This window comes from Mustela putorius, unplaced genomic scaffold (genome assembly GCF_011764305.1).
Source record: "Mustela putorius furo isolate JIRA1106 unplaced genomic scaffold, ASM1176430v1.1 tig00000083_pilon_pilon_pilon, whole genome shotgun sequence".
Lineage (NCBI taxonomy): Eukaryota > Metazoa > Chordata > Mammalia > Carnivora > Mustelidae > Mustela > Mustela putorius.
Genome location: NW_025421273.1, coordinates 7,779,756 through 7,792,969, shown reverse-complemented (window position 1 = coordinate 7,792,969; position 13,214 = coordinate 7,779,756).

Below are 13,214 nucleotides of genomic sequence, written 5' to 3'. Positions count from 1 at the left end.
GAACACATTCTTGACAGTCTAATTCCTTAAAAGGAAAGCTTAGGGAGCCAGACAAAGGAACCAACAGATGGGCACAGGCTGAGCTTAGAAGGTAAGGACCAGGTTTCTCTACCTGTGATCTTTGTTGATGTGCCTGGTTGCCCGGAGGAAGGTAGAAGCAGCTAGAAGCACGTGGCTGAGAGGAAAGCTGCAGATGAGGGCTTTCTGGGTTGATAGCTGCTTCCTCTCCTCCCCCTTCACAGAGGGGCCAGATCTGACTCTACAAACTGAAATCCTTAGACTCCTTGAAGTGCAGGTACCAGCTAAACTGAAGTCACGTTGCTGGGACTGGACTGGAGAATCTTTTGAGTCCTCGGGAAAAGAGCTAGTGAATTTATGTTATTCCATGATTATCGCCCAGCTCCTATGCTGTTTTAGGCACCTAGAGTACAGCAGCAAATGACACAGAACAGAAGTCCCTGTCCTTAAGAGAAATTTACACTCTGATAAGGGAAATAGACAATAAGCGAGATAAATGCCATATATGTTATGTGAGTGACATGGGCATTAAAAAAAATAAAGACGCAGGAACTCTCAGGGAAGAGTACCTCACAGAGGTACCTTTTGAGTGAGCCACACCCATACCTGAGGGAAGAGCATCTCAGACAAAAGAAACCACCAGTACAAAGGCCCCTGAAGTAGGAAGCTGCCTGGTAAGTTGAAGGCAAAAGAAGGATCTGTGTATGAGCAGAGGGAAGACATTAGACATGAGGCAGAGTGGTAACTGGGAACCAGAGCTCACAGGATCTCCGAGGCCAGTGAAAAGACTCCTGCTTTTCGCTCTGAGATGGAGCATCCTACAGACGGGAGCAGAGGTGGCATGTTCGGACTTAGATGTCAAGAATAATTCTGAGCACACGAATGAGAATCATGGTAGAAGCACAACATTTGAAGCGGACGGACGGGTTAAGAATCACTGTCACGATTCAGGTTAAGAGCTGGTCATGGCTTTTTCCTCCGCCCTTACTCCTAGAGTAGGGACCCATCCACGCAGGGGTTAAAGCAGTCACAGGCCCAGTCAGACCAAAACGGAGGGAGCTAGACTCTATGCCACAGGGAGAGGTGTGTCAGAGAACTGGGCCCCCTGGTCCCCGTCGCCTCTACCAATCTGGGTTTCCCTGAGTCCTCGCCAGCATTCACCAAGTACTTAGCATCCACATCACAGACGTCCTCTCTGCACCCCTCTCCCTTTTGCCACCACCAGGGAAGCATCTGTAGAAAGAACACTCCACCACACTCCCCAAAGACTCCAAACTTGATTTCTGTGGTTTCAACTCCCCGCTGTGTCTCAGAACATCAACCTATCTCCGCAGTGCAGCTCCGTGTCTCCCTCTGTGCCTGTGCACAATCCCCCCTACCCAGGCGCCCCCACCCCCACCCCGCCTCTAAGCCTCGGTTAGTTTGCCACGTCTTTCGCTGAATTTCCTCACCAGATTCGATCCGGTGGTGGTCTCTTCAACCACTGTCTTCCCGGCTCCTCCACCTTCTGAGGAAACCACTTGTGGTGGCCACTCTGTGATCACCAAATCTTGAATCATTACAAGCATCTGCCCTCTTCAGTCGTATCTGGGCTGCTGGGGGTGGGGGGAGTTCCCACTCTATAGATCCGTGCTGATACAATTTTCAGAGGAGCTCCGTCTGCCACTCAATGATTCCTTTCCAGATCCTTAATCCAGTCCTCCTAATACCAAAATAGCTACTTTAATTCTTGGCTGGATTCTTAAAGACCCCTAATCCCACTCCTGCCCCTTCTTAGGTAAAAAATTTGATTCGCACATAGAACTGGCGCTATCAGTTGCAACGTTCCACTTTTAGTCCCTCGACTACAAATTTATATGAACCTGCAATCTGATTTCTCCTTCCTCCATTTTGGAGAAAATTTGGGATCCTTTTACCTCTTTTGTCTTGAGCATCTTCATATATTCAATTCCTTAGCTCTCTTACACACTCTATTTACGGATTTATCGACAGTATTACAGCCCCAAATATCATGAAAGAGTAGTGCCATCTTCCACCTCCATGTTTTCATTTCCAATCTGACTTCCCTTCACTTCAGTATGACTTGGGGATTCACCAGGGCACTGAAGCTTAGAACACCGGTGCTTTCCCAAATTCCTGAACCCAATAGATGCTTTCCAGTTCTTAATTCCTCTCTCTGTGACATTTAGATCTATTGACGTTCCCACATTAAAACTCCCTCCTCCCTTGCATGGTCTCTGTGATTCCCTTTTCTCTCTTAGACAAAGCCTCCATCAGTTGTCCTGGCCTGCCTTCCTTTGCCACCCCATACGCAATGGGTATCCCAGCAATCCCCTAAGGCTGTCTTCTCCACTGCTTGTCCTGAAGGAGCTCACCCACTTCAGCTGTTTCAACTTCATCTGTCTGCTATTGACCGGAGAAGATTATCTCAGCTCAAGCTTCTCTCCTGAACTGTTTCATTCAACAAGTAGGTACTGAGTGCCTTGGGAGTTCCAAGCTTTTTCTGCACTCTCATTTCCTGAATGTACCATATGCATCTGAAAAGTTGGACTTGCTATGTTCTCCCTAGAACATATTCCCTTTTGTCATTTCTTAGCTTAATTAAGTGCACTAATATCCATTGGTACCTGAAGCCAGAAATGTGGGTTATCTTTGATTCCTCCTGATAGCATGTAATCCACTTCTAGTTACCAAGACCTAGCCATTGTTTTTTCTAAACACCTCTTTTTTTTTTAAAGATTTTATTTATTCGTTTATTATTTATTTATTTGACACACAGAGAGAGAGCATAAGTAGACAGAGAAGCAGGCAGAAAGAAAGGGGGAAGCAGGCTCCCTGCTGAGCAAGGAGCCTGATATGGGTCTCGATCCCAGAAACATGGGATCATAACCTGAGCCAAAGGCATGAGCCACCCAGGTGCCCCTCTAAACACCTCTTAATCCAGATTCCTCTGTTTGTTCCCAAGTATGCAATCAGCCTGGCTCTGTACTTGTCGGTAGGTCCAAGATAGTTTTTTTTTTTTTTTTTAAGATTTTATTTGTTTATGAGAGAGAAGGGGCATAAGCAGGGGAGGGGCAAAAGGAGAGGGAAAAGCCGGCTCCCCAGCTGAATAGGGAGCCCAATGTGGGGCTTGATCCTAGGATCCCAGGACCATGACCTGAGCCAAAGTCAGAAGTTTAACCCACTAAACCACCCAGGCATCCTGGTCCAAGATTTTATGAGGCTCATGTTAATATTTGATCAATTCTCATCACTTGGAACTACACTTAAAAAAAAAAAGGTTATCCTTAAACTACAGTAGCAATCCCAGCTGCCTGCTGCATGACTTGAGAAGCTCTATTGCTTCCTACTTAACAGAGCGTGCTCAGTCTATGGTAGGTCAAGCAAGCTCTCAGCACCTTGACTTTTCTTGACAGCTTTGCACAATATCTGATGGTCAAACTTCATGCCTCAAAGTGTGATTTACGGCATCCTCTGTCATCCAGAGCAGGCCAGAGACTGATGCTCTGATGAAAGGCTACATATGGATTTATAGCCCCTGACCCTTGCAATCCCAATGCAACTTTGCTTAACTGGGTCTGTTTCTCTTAATAACTGGAAGGCAGTCATTCACAGTAGCCCCTTGGCTATTGGTCAGGCTGAGTATGAGAGTTACTCCTGTAATCACTGGCTAACAAGAAAGAAAATGATGAAGTCTGTAAGTTCATGATGCCACACTTTCATATGTACACATTCATGTTTGTGGCAAGTGTTTGAAAGGACAAAGATTGCGGGGTCGTGGCCACTTTAATTTTCTGCCTCTAGTCTCCCCTCATACCCTCCAGTTACTCTTTTAACCTGCTGTTATATGATCTTTCTAAAACTTCAGTGTAATCATGTTCCTCTCCCGCCCCAACTTCCTATAGAAAAATAAACAAGCACATAGGAACAGTTATGATGAGTCACTCCCTGTCTACATAGAAACTGATTTCTCAGCACTGGTCCATATTCTGAGAGGAGAAGAACCTAGAGTGGAAGGTACTACAGTTTATTCATTTTCCCCACTGGCTGGTTTTGGTGCATTATTTACAGCATCCTCTGTCATGCTGTCAAAATCTGTATGTTAATGCCATGTATGTTAATGAACCCCTCCCTCAACTCCTGTGGCAACTTTTTTAGGTCTAGCTCAAGATGTAAAGGAAAGTGTTGGCTTTTTAAGTTTTGGAAGTGAAAGAGATCTTGGTATAAAATAGGATGTGGTCAAGATGACATTTCATCAGGAGCCAAAAAGTGAGTATTTGGTATTTGGACATTAGTTTTGTATATATTGAATACTTGTATAAAATTATTTGTATTTTTGGGGGTACCTGGGTGTCTCAGTGGGTTGGGCCTCTGCCTTCGGCTCAGGTCATGACTTCAGGGTCTTGGGATCGAGCCCTGAGTCGGGCTCTCTCCTCAGCGGAGAGCCTGCTTCCCCCTCTCTGTCTGCCTGCCTCTCTGCCTACTTGTGATTTCTCTCTCTGTGTGGCAAATAAATAAAATCTTTAAAAAAAATCGTATTTTTGTTATTTGTATTTATTGTATAAAATTAATTGTATAAAGATAGTCTTGTATAAAATAAATTGAAACATCAGGTATGCCCAGCATGATATAACGCAGTATCTCTTCTCACAATGAGAAGTAACGAACTACACATCAGAGCAAAGGGAAAAAAAAGAGAAGTAATACCTGAATTCACTGGGCCTTTCTTTTTTAAAGATTTACTTATTTATTTATTTGACAGAGAAAGAGACAGTGAGAGGGGGAACACAAGCAGGGGAGGTGGGAGATGGAGAAGCAGGCTTCCCACTGAGCAGGGAGTCCAATTCAGGGCTCGATTCCAAGACCCTGGCATCATGACCTGAGCCGAAGGCAGATGCTTCAACGACTGAGCCACCCTGGGGTCCCTCACTGGGTCCTTCTTGAAAGAAGTCAAAGAAGTGCTTATTGAAGCTGAGAAGACTATTAATAAAAAGTTAATGAAAAAAAATGAAAGCACAACACATTTTGCAATGGGGCACTGGGTGATTTCCTCAGCAGCTGGTCTCATGAAGAAGACGAGGCATTACAGGGGCGCCTGGGTGGCTCAGTGGGTTAAAACCTCTGCCTTCAGCTCAGGTCATGATCCCAGGGTTCTGGGATCGAGCTCTGCATATTGAGCCCTGCATCGGGCTCGCCGCTCGGCGGGGAACCTGCTTCCCCCACTCTCTCTCTGCCTGCCTTTCTGCCTACTTGTGATCTCTGTCTGTCAAATAAATAAATAATAGAAGAAGAAGAAAGGAGAAGAAGAAGGAGGAGGAGGAGGAAGAGAGGCATTATGCAATCAGGGAATTTGTAAATGCTTGTTTCGTGAAGTTAACCGGAGTACAGGGGCTTTCCAAAAGACTTAAGCAAAATACAAAATTACAAACTCCTTTGAAAAGGAAGTAGTCTGTGAAGTAGCTTTCATAAAACACACAGGTTGACATGGAGATTTCAGAATCTCCTTTGGAATTCCTTCTTCTTTCTGAATAGGGAAGAGCAAAATGGAGGATTTTTGTAGAGCGAGTTGTCTCCTCAGTGGCTTGAAGAGGTTCAGGGGTTTGCTGTGAAGAGAATAAGGGCTGAAGTCCTTGGGCTGGAACTCTGTTGCCACCTCGCCCACCACTGCTCAGTCTAGAGCCCTGGGTCAACAGGGCTGACTTGGGCAGTGACCAAGCCAGGAAACAATTCAGACAGACTCTCTGGAAGATTACAGATTCACACATTTCTCCAGAAAAATGTTTACCACATACTGAGATTTCTTGGAAAATGACACTAGGTGGAAAGACTTGTCACTGCACAGCCTTCTACTTTGTTAAATAGAAACTCTCGATAAAATACAGTAAAGAAGGCTCCAGTAGACATTAGGACACCTGCATGAACATCACATAATAACTATTTTGTTTGCTTTTTACATGCAAGGAATACACAGATGCAGCAACTGAAAACAAACACCCATACCCAACAACAGAAAATTAGGTGGAAAGAAAGTCTTCCTCGACTAGCACCTCAAATCCTATTTCCTAACGGAGGTAGGTAACCTTGATGGATTGAGGCTCATTTGTTGTATGAATTTATAAAAACATTTATCCACATGCATTTTTTTTTGAAAAAAAAAAAGGAAAATGAGATCAAATTGAAAGTTATTCTGTGATTCCATTTTTTCCACCTAAGTGTCAGAGCTAATCTTGTTCAAATATGTAAATCTACCTCATTTATATTCATGACAGCCCAATATTCCATAGAAAAGGAATATCCCATACCACACCTGCCTTCCCCCTCCCAGCTGGTGGGCTTTCACTATTTCATTATTTCACTGTTTATAATAAGTAGAGTCTTCTTATTATAAACACTGTGGGAGAAAATAGCACTGTAGAGACATTGTGGCATATATAAGAATATTTCCTTGGGGTAGAATTGAAGGAGTAAAATGCCCATTAAAAATAGTAACAAATAGCCACCAGATCACCTTTCAAAACAATCTACTTGCTCTCACACTCCCACCAACAGCCGGTGCTGTCTTCAACTTTTGAAGTCAACCACCTTTTATTTTTTAATTTTTTAAAAAATTTAATTTTTTTCAGTGTTCCAGAATTCATTGTTTATGCACCACGCCCAGTCATCCATGCAATACGTGCCCTCCTTAATACCCACCACCAGGCTCACCCAATGCCCCACACCCCTCCCCTCCAAAACCCTGTTTGTTTCTCAGAGTCCACAGTCTCTCATGGTTTGTCTCCCCCTCCATTTTCCCCAAGTCACTTCTCTCCTCCATCTCCTAATGTCCTCCGTGTTATTTCTTATGCTCCACAAGTAAGTGAAACCATATGATAATTGACTCTCTCTGCTTGACTTACTTCACTCAGCATAATCTCTTCCAGTCCCATCCATGTTGCTACAAAAGTTGGGTATTCATCCTTTCTGATGGAGGCACAATACTCCATAGTGTATATGGACCTCATCTTCCTTATCCATTTGTCTGTTGAAGAGCATCTTGGTTCTTTCCACAGTTTGGTGACTGTGGTCATTGCTGCTGGCCATTTCTGTACCCCATGAGCATTGGGGTACAGATGACCCTTCTTTTCACTATATCTGTATCTTTGAGGTAAATACCCAGTAGTGCAATTGCAGGGTCATGGGGTAGCTCTGTTTTTACTTCTTTCATTTACTTATCTGAAAGAGAGAGCGAGCATAACCCTGGGGAAGCAGCACTGGCAGAGGGTGAAGCAGACTCCCCGCTGAGCAGGAAACCCCCCTCCCCCCAATGTGGGGCTCAATCCCAGGACCCTGAGATCATGACCTGAGCTGAAGGCAGCTGCTTAACCAACTGAGCCACCCAGGGACCCCTCCACAACCTTTTAATTTGTATTAATCCAATCAGTGAAAGACGATATTTTAAGTTGAAATTTTCTCATAATAGAGATAGCTGAATATTTCTTGAAATGTTTACCAGTCCTTTAGATTTATTCTGGATTTATCTTCCAACCTTTGGTATCTTGTGTTCTACAACATTGCATCATTTCCATGAGATCAGATCTGTTTTTGTTTCTCCAATTCTTACATGCCATTCACTATGGCAACAACAGGAGGATAAAATTAAAGAAAATGAGCAGGTTATTAAGCATAATAAATTGCTCCACCTTCTCTGAAGCCTAGTGACTTTCCAAATGGGAAGTATATAATTTTTAAAGATTTTATTTATCTGATAGAGAGAGAGCGAGCCGGGGAGCAACAGAGGGAGAGGGAGAAGCAGGCTCCCTGCTGAGCAAGGAGTCCCATGTGGGGCTTGCTTCCAGGATCCTGGGATCATGACCCGGGCTGAAGGCAGATGCCCAACTGACCAAGCCACCCAGGTACCCTTCAGAAGTGTATTTTTAAGTGGTATTCTTGGGGCGCCGGGGTGGCTCAGGATCCTAGGATCCGAGGATCAAGCCCTGAGTCTGGCTCCCTGCTCAGCGCGGAGTCTGCTTCTCCCTCTGTACCTCCCCTGCTCATACCTGTGTACCTGCTCTCTCTCTCTGAAATAAGTAAAATTTAAGAATAAATAAATAAATAAATTGCATTCTTAAGAGCCCCAGTATTTGCCATAGAGCAGACACAAAACCTCTAGTTACACCTGCTTGTTTGCATCCCATATACCCTGGTTAGCATCTATTCTTTTGTGTCCCACTAGGGGGTAACGTTGGGCTAAAGACTGTGACTTTTCCTGTAATTGAATTTTAGACCCACATTTAATGCATTCCAGTTAAAGTTTCACTTCTCCAGTCAAAACTAAATGGATACATTTCCCCTTCATGCTCCAGACAATCAGGGCTGAGAAGGAGTGCAGAGCCTCAAATTCAAGTGTAACTGAAATGATATTATCGAGAAGAGCTTGACACAAGCGTTCCTCAGACAGTGCTCCGTGGACAATGCTCTGTATTCTGTTATGAAGGAATGAGAAGCCACAGGACAAAAGGAAGAAAAGATTAAACAGAAGGGAGGTGATCCCTGACGCAAACATTACCTAACATTAAATATTTCCACAGCATTTTATTTTTGCTTAAAATGTAATTTCCTCTTGGGTTCACGGCCTGAAGCTGGCAAAATTTCCCTTTGTAGCCCTGCCAGCGCCAGCGGGTCTCATGGGACCAGGAGTTCATCCTCCCCAGCTGCGGTGCTCTGGCACGTTCCCATCAGGACCTGGCCCGGGACACAGGTGACCCCCTGGTGGCCTCCCCTGACAGTCATAAGCTCAGAACACAGTAGGTAGAAGCCGGTTTTCTGTACAAAAGCATGTAGTAAAGTCATGTACCAAAGCTGAGCTAGTTCGGGTGACTCTTCAGCCTTTGAAAGATTGTCCATGCCTCCAAGGTTACTTCCCTTTGTCGCACACTTTTTATCTTCTCTGCAAAGGAGGCACTTCAGTTGCTCTCGTAAAAGCTCCTTTAAAGGTTTTATTTATTTGTCAGAGAGAAAGCAAGTGAACAGTCAGGGAAAGCGGCAGGCAAAGGGAGGAGCAGGCTTCCTGCTGAGCAAGGAGCCCAGTGCTGGATTCGACCCCAGGACCCTGGGATCATGAACTGAGCCCAAGGCAGAAGATTAACCAATTGAGCCGCCAGGCATCCCCACACAAGCTTCCTTACAATGTCAAGATGATCCAAATTAAATGAGACAACCCTTTAAGGACTTAAAGGTGCTACTTTGTAATTAAAGCCTTGGAACACCTGGTTGGCTCAGTCAGTAGAGCTTGTGACTCTCAATCTCGGGGTTGTAAGTTAAAGCCCCACGTGAGGTGTAGCGCTTACTTAAAAATAAAATCTTTAAAATGGAATAATATCTTGCCAGAGTATCGATATCATGTCGGCCTTCAGCATGAGAGCTCACAGACAGCAACACCAGCAAACAAGCCGTGAATGCTCTTTCCCAAATGTGGAGACAGGGGAGGGAGAGAGAGAAGTAGAAAGAGGGAAAGAGAACATACGTGACAGGACATATGATCTCGCTGAGTGAAACAACCATGCTGAGTTTCAAAAACATCAAGAGTCAGGGAGGCTGGCCCCCTTAATAATGTCCCCGTTCTATTTCTGATGGGCACCCCTAACCTTGATGAGCCGGGTTTGTGGCAGTGCTGAGGGCCAGGTAGGCTCAAGCAGGGCAACTACGAGCTGACATGCCGCCATGTTTTCTCTGACTCTCTTCCCATGCACAGATGGAGCCTTTGGAAACCAGAAGGGAAACCATTCCCCAGCATAGAGTCAATTACCTGAGAGCCTGGTGGGAAAAAAAAAAAAAAACACTAACAATGAGGCCAGGGAGTTGGCAAGCAGAGGGCAGATTGGTGGAGCCACTGCTTATGGGAATAAACATCCTCCCCCCACACACCTCTGCCCTTTCCAGATTCACCCCCCTCTTAATCGTCTTTCTCTCCCCACGCCAGAACCCCCACCCCCACTCCCCTTACTCCCGCCACCAACTGCAGGTGCCATTCAAACTCTTGTGAGAAAAAAACTAACCTGGGGATTTTAGTGAACCCTCTGGTTCCTAAGAGGAAGAAAGGAGAAGATTTGGTGAAACCACTCAGAAAAGCTAAACTTATAGCTACCCCTAATACTCATCCTTCCTTCCTCTGCCTGTATTTAAAAATACATATTGTTAATATAGTAAGGCCTGTAATGCCATGAATCAGAGAGCCATTTGGATCCAGTAGTCCTCAGACACGGGCCCTTGGTGTCCTGTCCAGGGCCCCATGCTTTAGTGTGCCCTGCTTTGTCCACCCACTCAGGCTGTACGGATCCCTAAATACTGCTCCAGAAGAACCCCTGAGACTGGTCCATGGGGCTGCATTACCCTCCCCTTCTAGAGCACATTCCAGAACCGGCCCCATTATTCCCTGCCCACACAGCCTTAAGCCCCTGCCAGGGCCTGGCAGGTCCCCAACCTCCTGAGAGCAGATCCATGTGTCCTAGATGTGGGCATCCTAGAGCAGAAGGTATCTGTGAGTCGTCTGTTGGGAGGATTGTTTCTGGAGCCCCCGTGTATAAGACAGGGCATCACACCACACACACAAGGCCGCTCATGGTGAGCTATGGAGGGGGTGATAAGAGAAGGGGATAGGCTTAAGGCAGCTCCCAAAAATGCTTACAGTGCGACTCTCAGGTTGACAATCTTCCTTCAGAAAGGAGCAGTAATTATTTACTCATTACTATGAAATCAACTTATAAAGGACCCATTAGACCTTAACAGGATATACATAAGCGGGGTAGGGAATAAAAGTGAATTTGGCAATCTTCAGCTTCAAACTTGTTTTATTTCCCAGTGTTTAAAGAAACTCAAAGAGCTTTGGACACTTTGCAAGTTGTCAAAACATATGTTAGGCACAGATATGAACAGTCAGGTTTTCCCTGTGAGAAGTGCCCGTAGTTCACAGCACTTTGCTCCACAGCCCTGACAGGAGATCCCAGGCAGCCTCTCCTCCGGAAGTTTATGTCCCAAGTGCTTTCCCTTAGCACACGCTGGACAGCTGGGAGTGGGTGTCAATTACCGTCTCACTCTGAAGGCAGGCCACCTCGCCCCCAAGAAACATCAGAATTCATTTTATAATGGAAATTTAAATCTCTCTGCTGCTTCTTACTATTTACAGTAAAACGAATCCCCTTTGTTTTTAACCGGCAGCAACAATTGCCCAGTTATCAAGTTACAACCAGTCTAATTGCTTTCATAGAGATTTTGATTTCGAATGCTTCATATGTGCAAGCAAAACATTCAGAGAATGCATGTAAAAAGACATGCTTTACCTGATTCAGATTATTTGATGTCCTTAAGGGTTTCCAGTACAAATCACTTGTTCGAATTCAGATCGACTAATTTAAGTTTAAAAAAGTGTCAGTCTATTTTCATTTTTATAGTTTAATAGTGGCTTTCTGAGAAAGCAGCCGCCCACCCTTCTTTACTCTTCTTAAAGAACGTTACTGAGGACTTCTGCTTCTAAGTACTAAGATGGGGTCGTTTGTGTCAGACCCACCCTATTTATTAAAGAACCACTGGCAAAGCTGGGTGAAATACCAAAAAACAAAACTGTTTGAAGGCGTAAGAAAGCTCTCAAGGCAGCTAGCACTTGAGGGACCAAAGTCCTAGAAAGAAGGAATATGCATGGAGCTGATCCCAGCTCCCTTATCAGGCTTTCCCCTTAAGGAATTTGTCCATTAATCAGTAGAGGGCCGGAGAGGCGGAGAAGCCAAGTAGAACATGGTGGCAATGAGGAAAGGTGCTGAATAAAGCATTTGGTAGTCTCTTGAGGCTGGAGAGAAAAAATAGGAGTGCAGGAATGGCGAGGCAGCAAGGACACAAGGAGCCCAGATTCCGGAGAAGAGAAGTCAAGTCTACATCAGGTGCTGCTCATTGCTAAGCAACATATGGCCAAGAGGTTAAGAAGCTGAGCAGACCTTCCAGCATTCTCACTAAACAAGGAAAATAAAAACCAGGAAGTTCAAATGGAAATCCCAGAAGGAATTTTTTTTTAAGTTTTTGAAATATTTTATTTAGGGTACCTGGGTGCTATGCACATTAAGTTTTAAAAAGTACTATTGCATACTTTTAAAAACTACTGTTGCAAACAGTATAACTTTTCTATGCACTGGAAAACCAAAAATTTAATTTGACTAGCATTTTTTTTTTAAAGATTTTATTTATTTATTTGACACAGAGAATGAGATCACAAGTAGGCAGAGAAGCGGGGTGCGGGGGGAAGCAGGCACCCTGCTGAGCAGAAAGCCCTATGCGGGGCTCTATCCCAGGACCCTGAGACCATGACCTGAGCCGAAGGCAGAGGCTTAACCCTCTGAGCCACCCAGGCACCCCACATTTGACTAGCTTTATTGTGACATTTCCTTTACTGCAGTGGTCTGGGACCCAACCTGAAATATCTCTGAGGTATGCTTATGTATCAATTCCCATGTAATACACATTTAAAAATTTATTTATTTATTTATTAAAGAGAGAAAGCACATGCATGAGAGAGAGCGAGGGAGAGCGCAAGCAGGGGTGGGGGGCAGAGGGAGAGGGCAAAGCAGACTCCCTGCTGAGCCAGGAGCCCAATGCACTGCAGGGCTCGATCCCAGGACCCCAAGATCATGACTTGAGCCGAAGGCAGACACTTAACATACTGAGCCACCCAGGCGCCCCCATCCTGTTGCACACCTTAAATACATACAATCTTCATTAGATGAGAAAATAAGTGACGTTATTAAGGGGGCCCTAATGCAGTAGGACTGGTGTCCTTATAAAAAGGAAAATGTGGATGGACACACACACGCAAGGACACCATGTAAAGGCAAAGGCAGAGATCAGGATGGTTCTTCCACCTCCAAACAGGCAGCAAAGCACCAGCAGGGTGGGGAGAGGCATGGGACAGATTCTCACTCATAGTCCTCAAGACGTCTACCCTGAAGCCACCTAAGTCTATCTCAAGAATAAAACTAACTTTGTCCATTCCATGTTTAAAACCTCCTCATTTATTAGAAGATGCTAGGATCAAGGCCTCCCCAGTTTGCCCTGCCTCCTCAGGCTCGTCTTGTATCCTGCATGATCCCACTTTGCTGTTATGGTCCAGAAACACCAAGAGGCTTTTATTTCTCCAGACTTACTAAGCTGTTCCTTGGCTCCATGTCTTGGCTGTG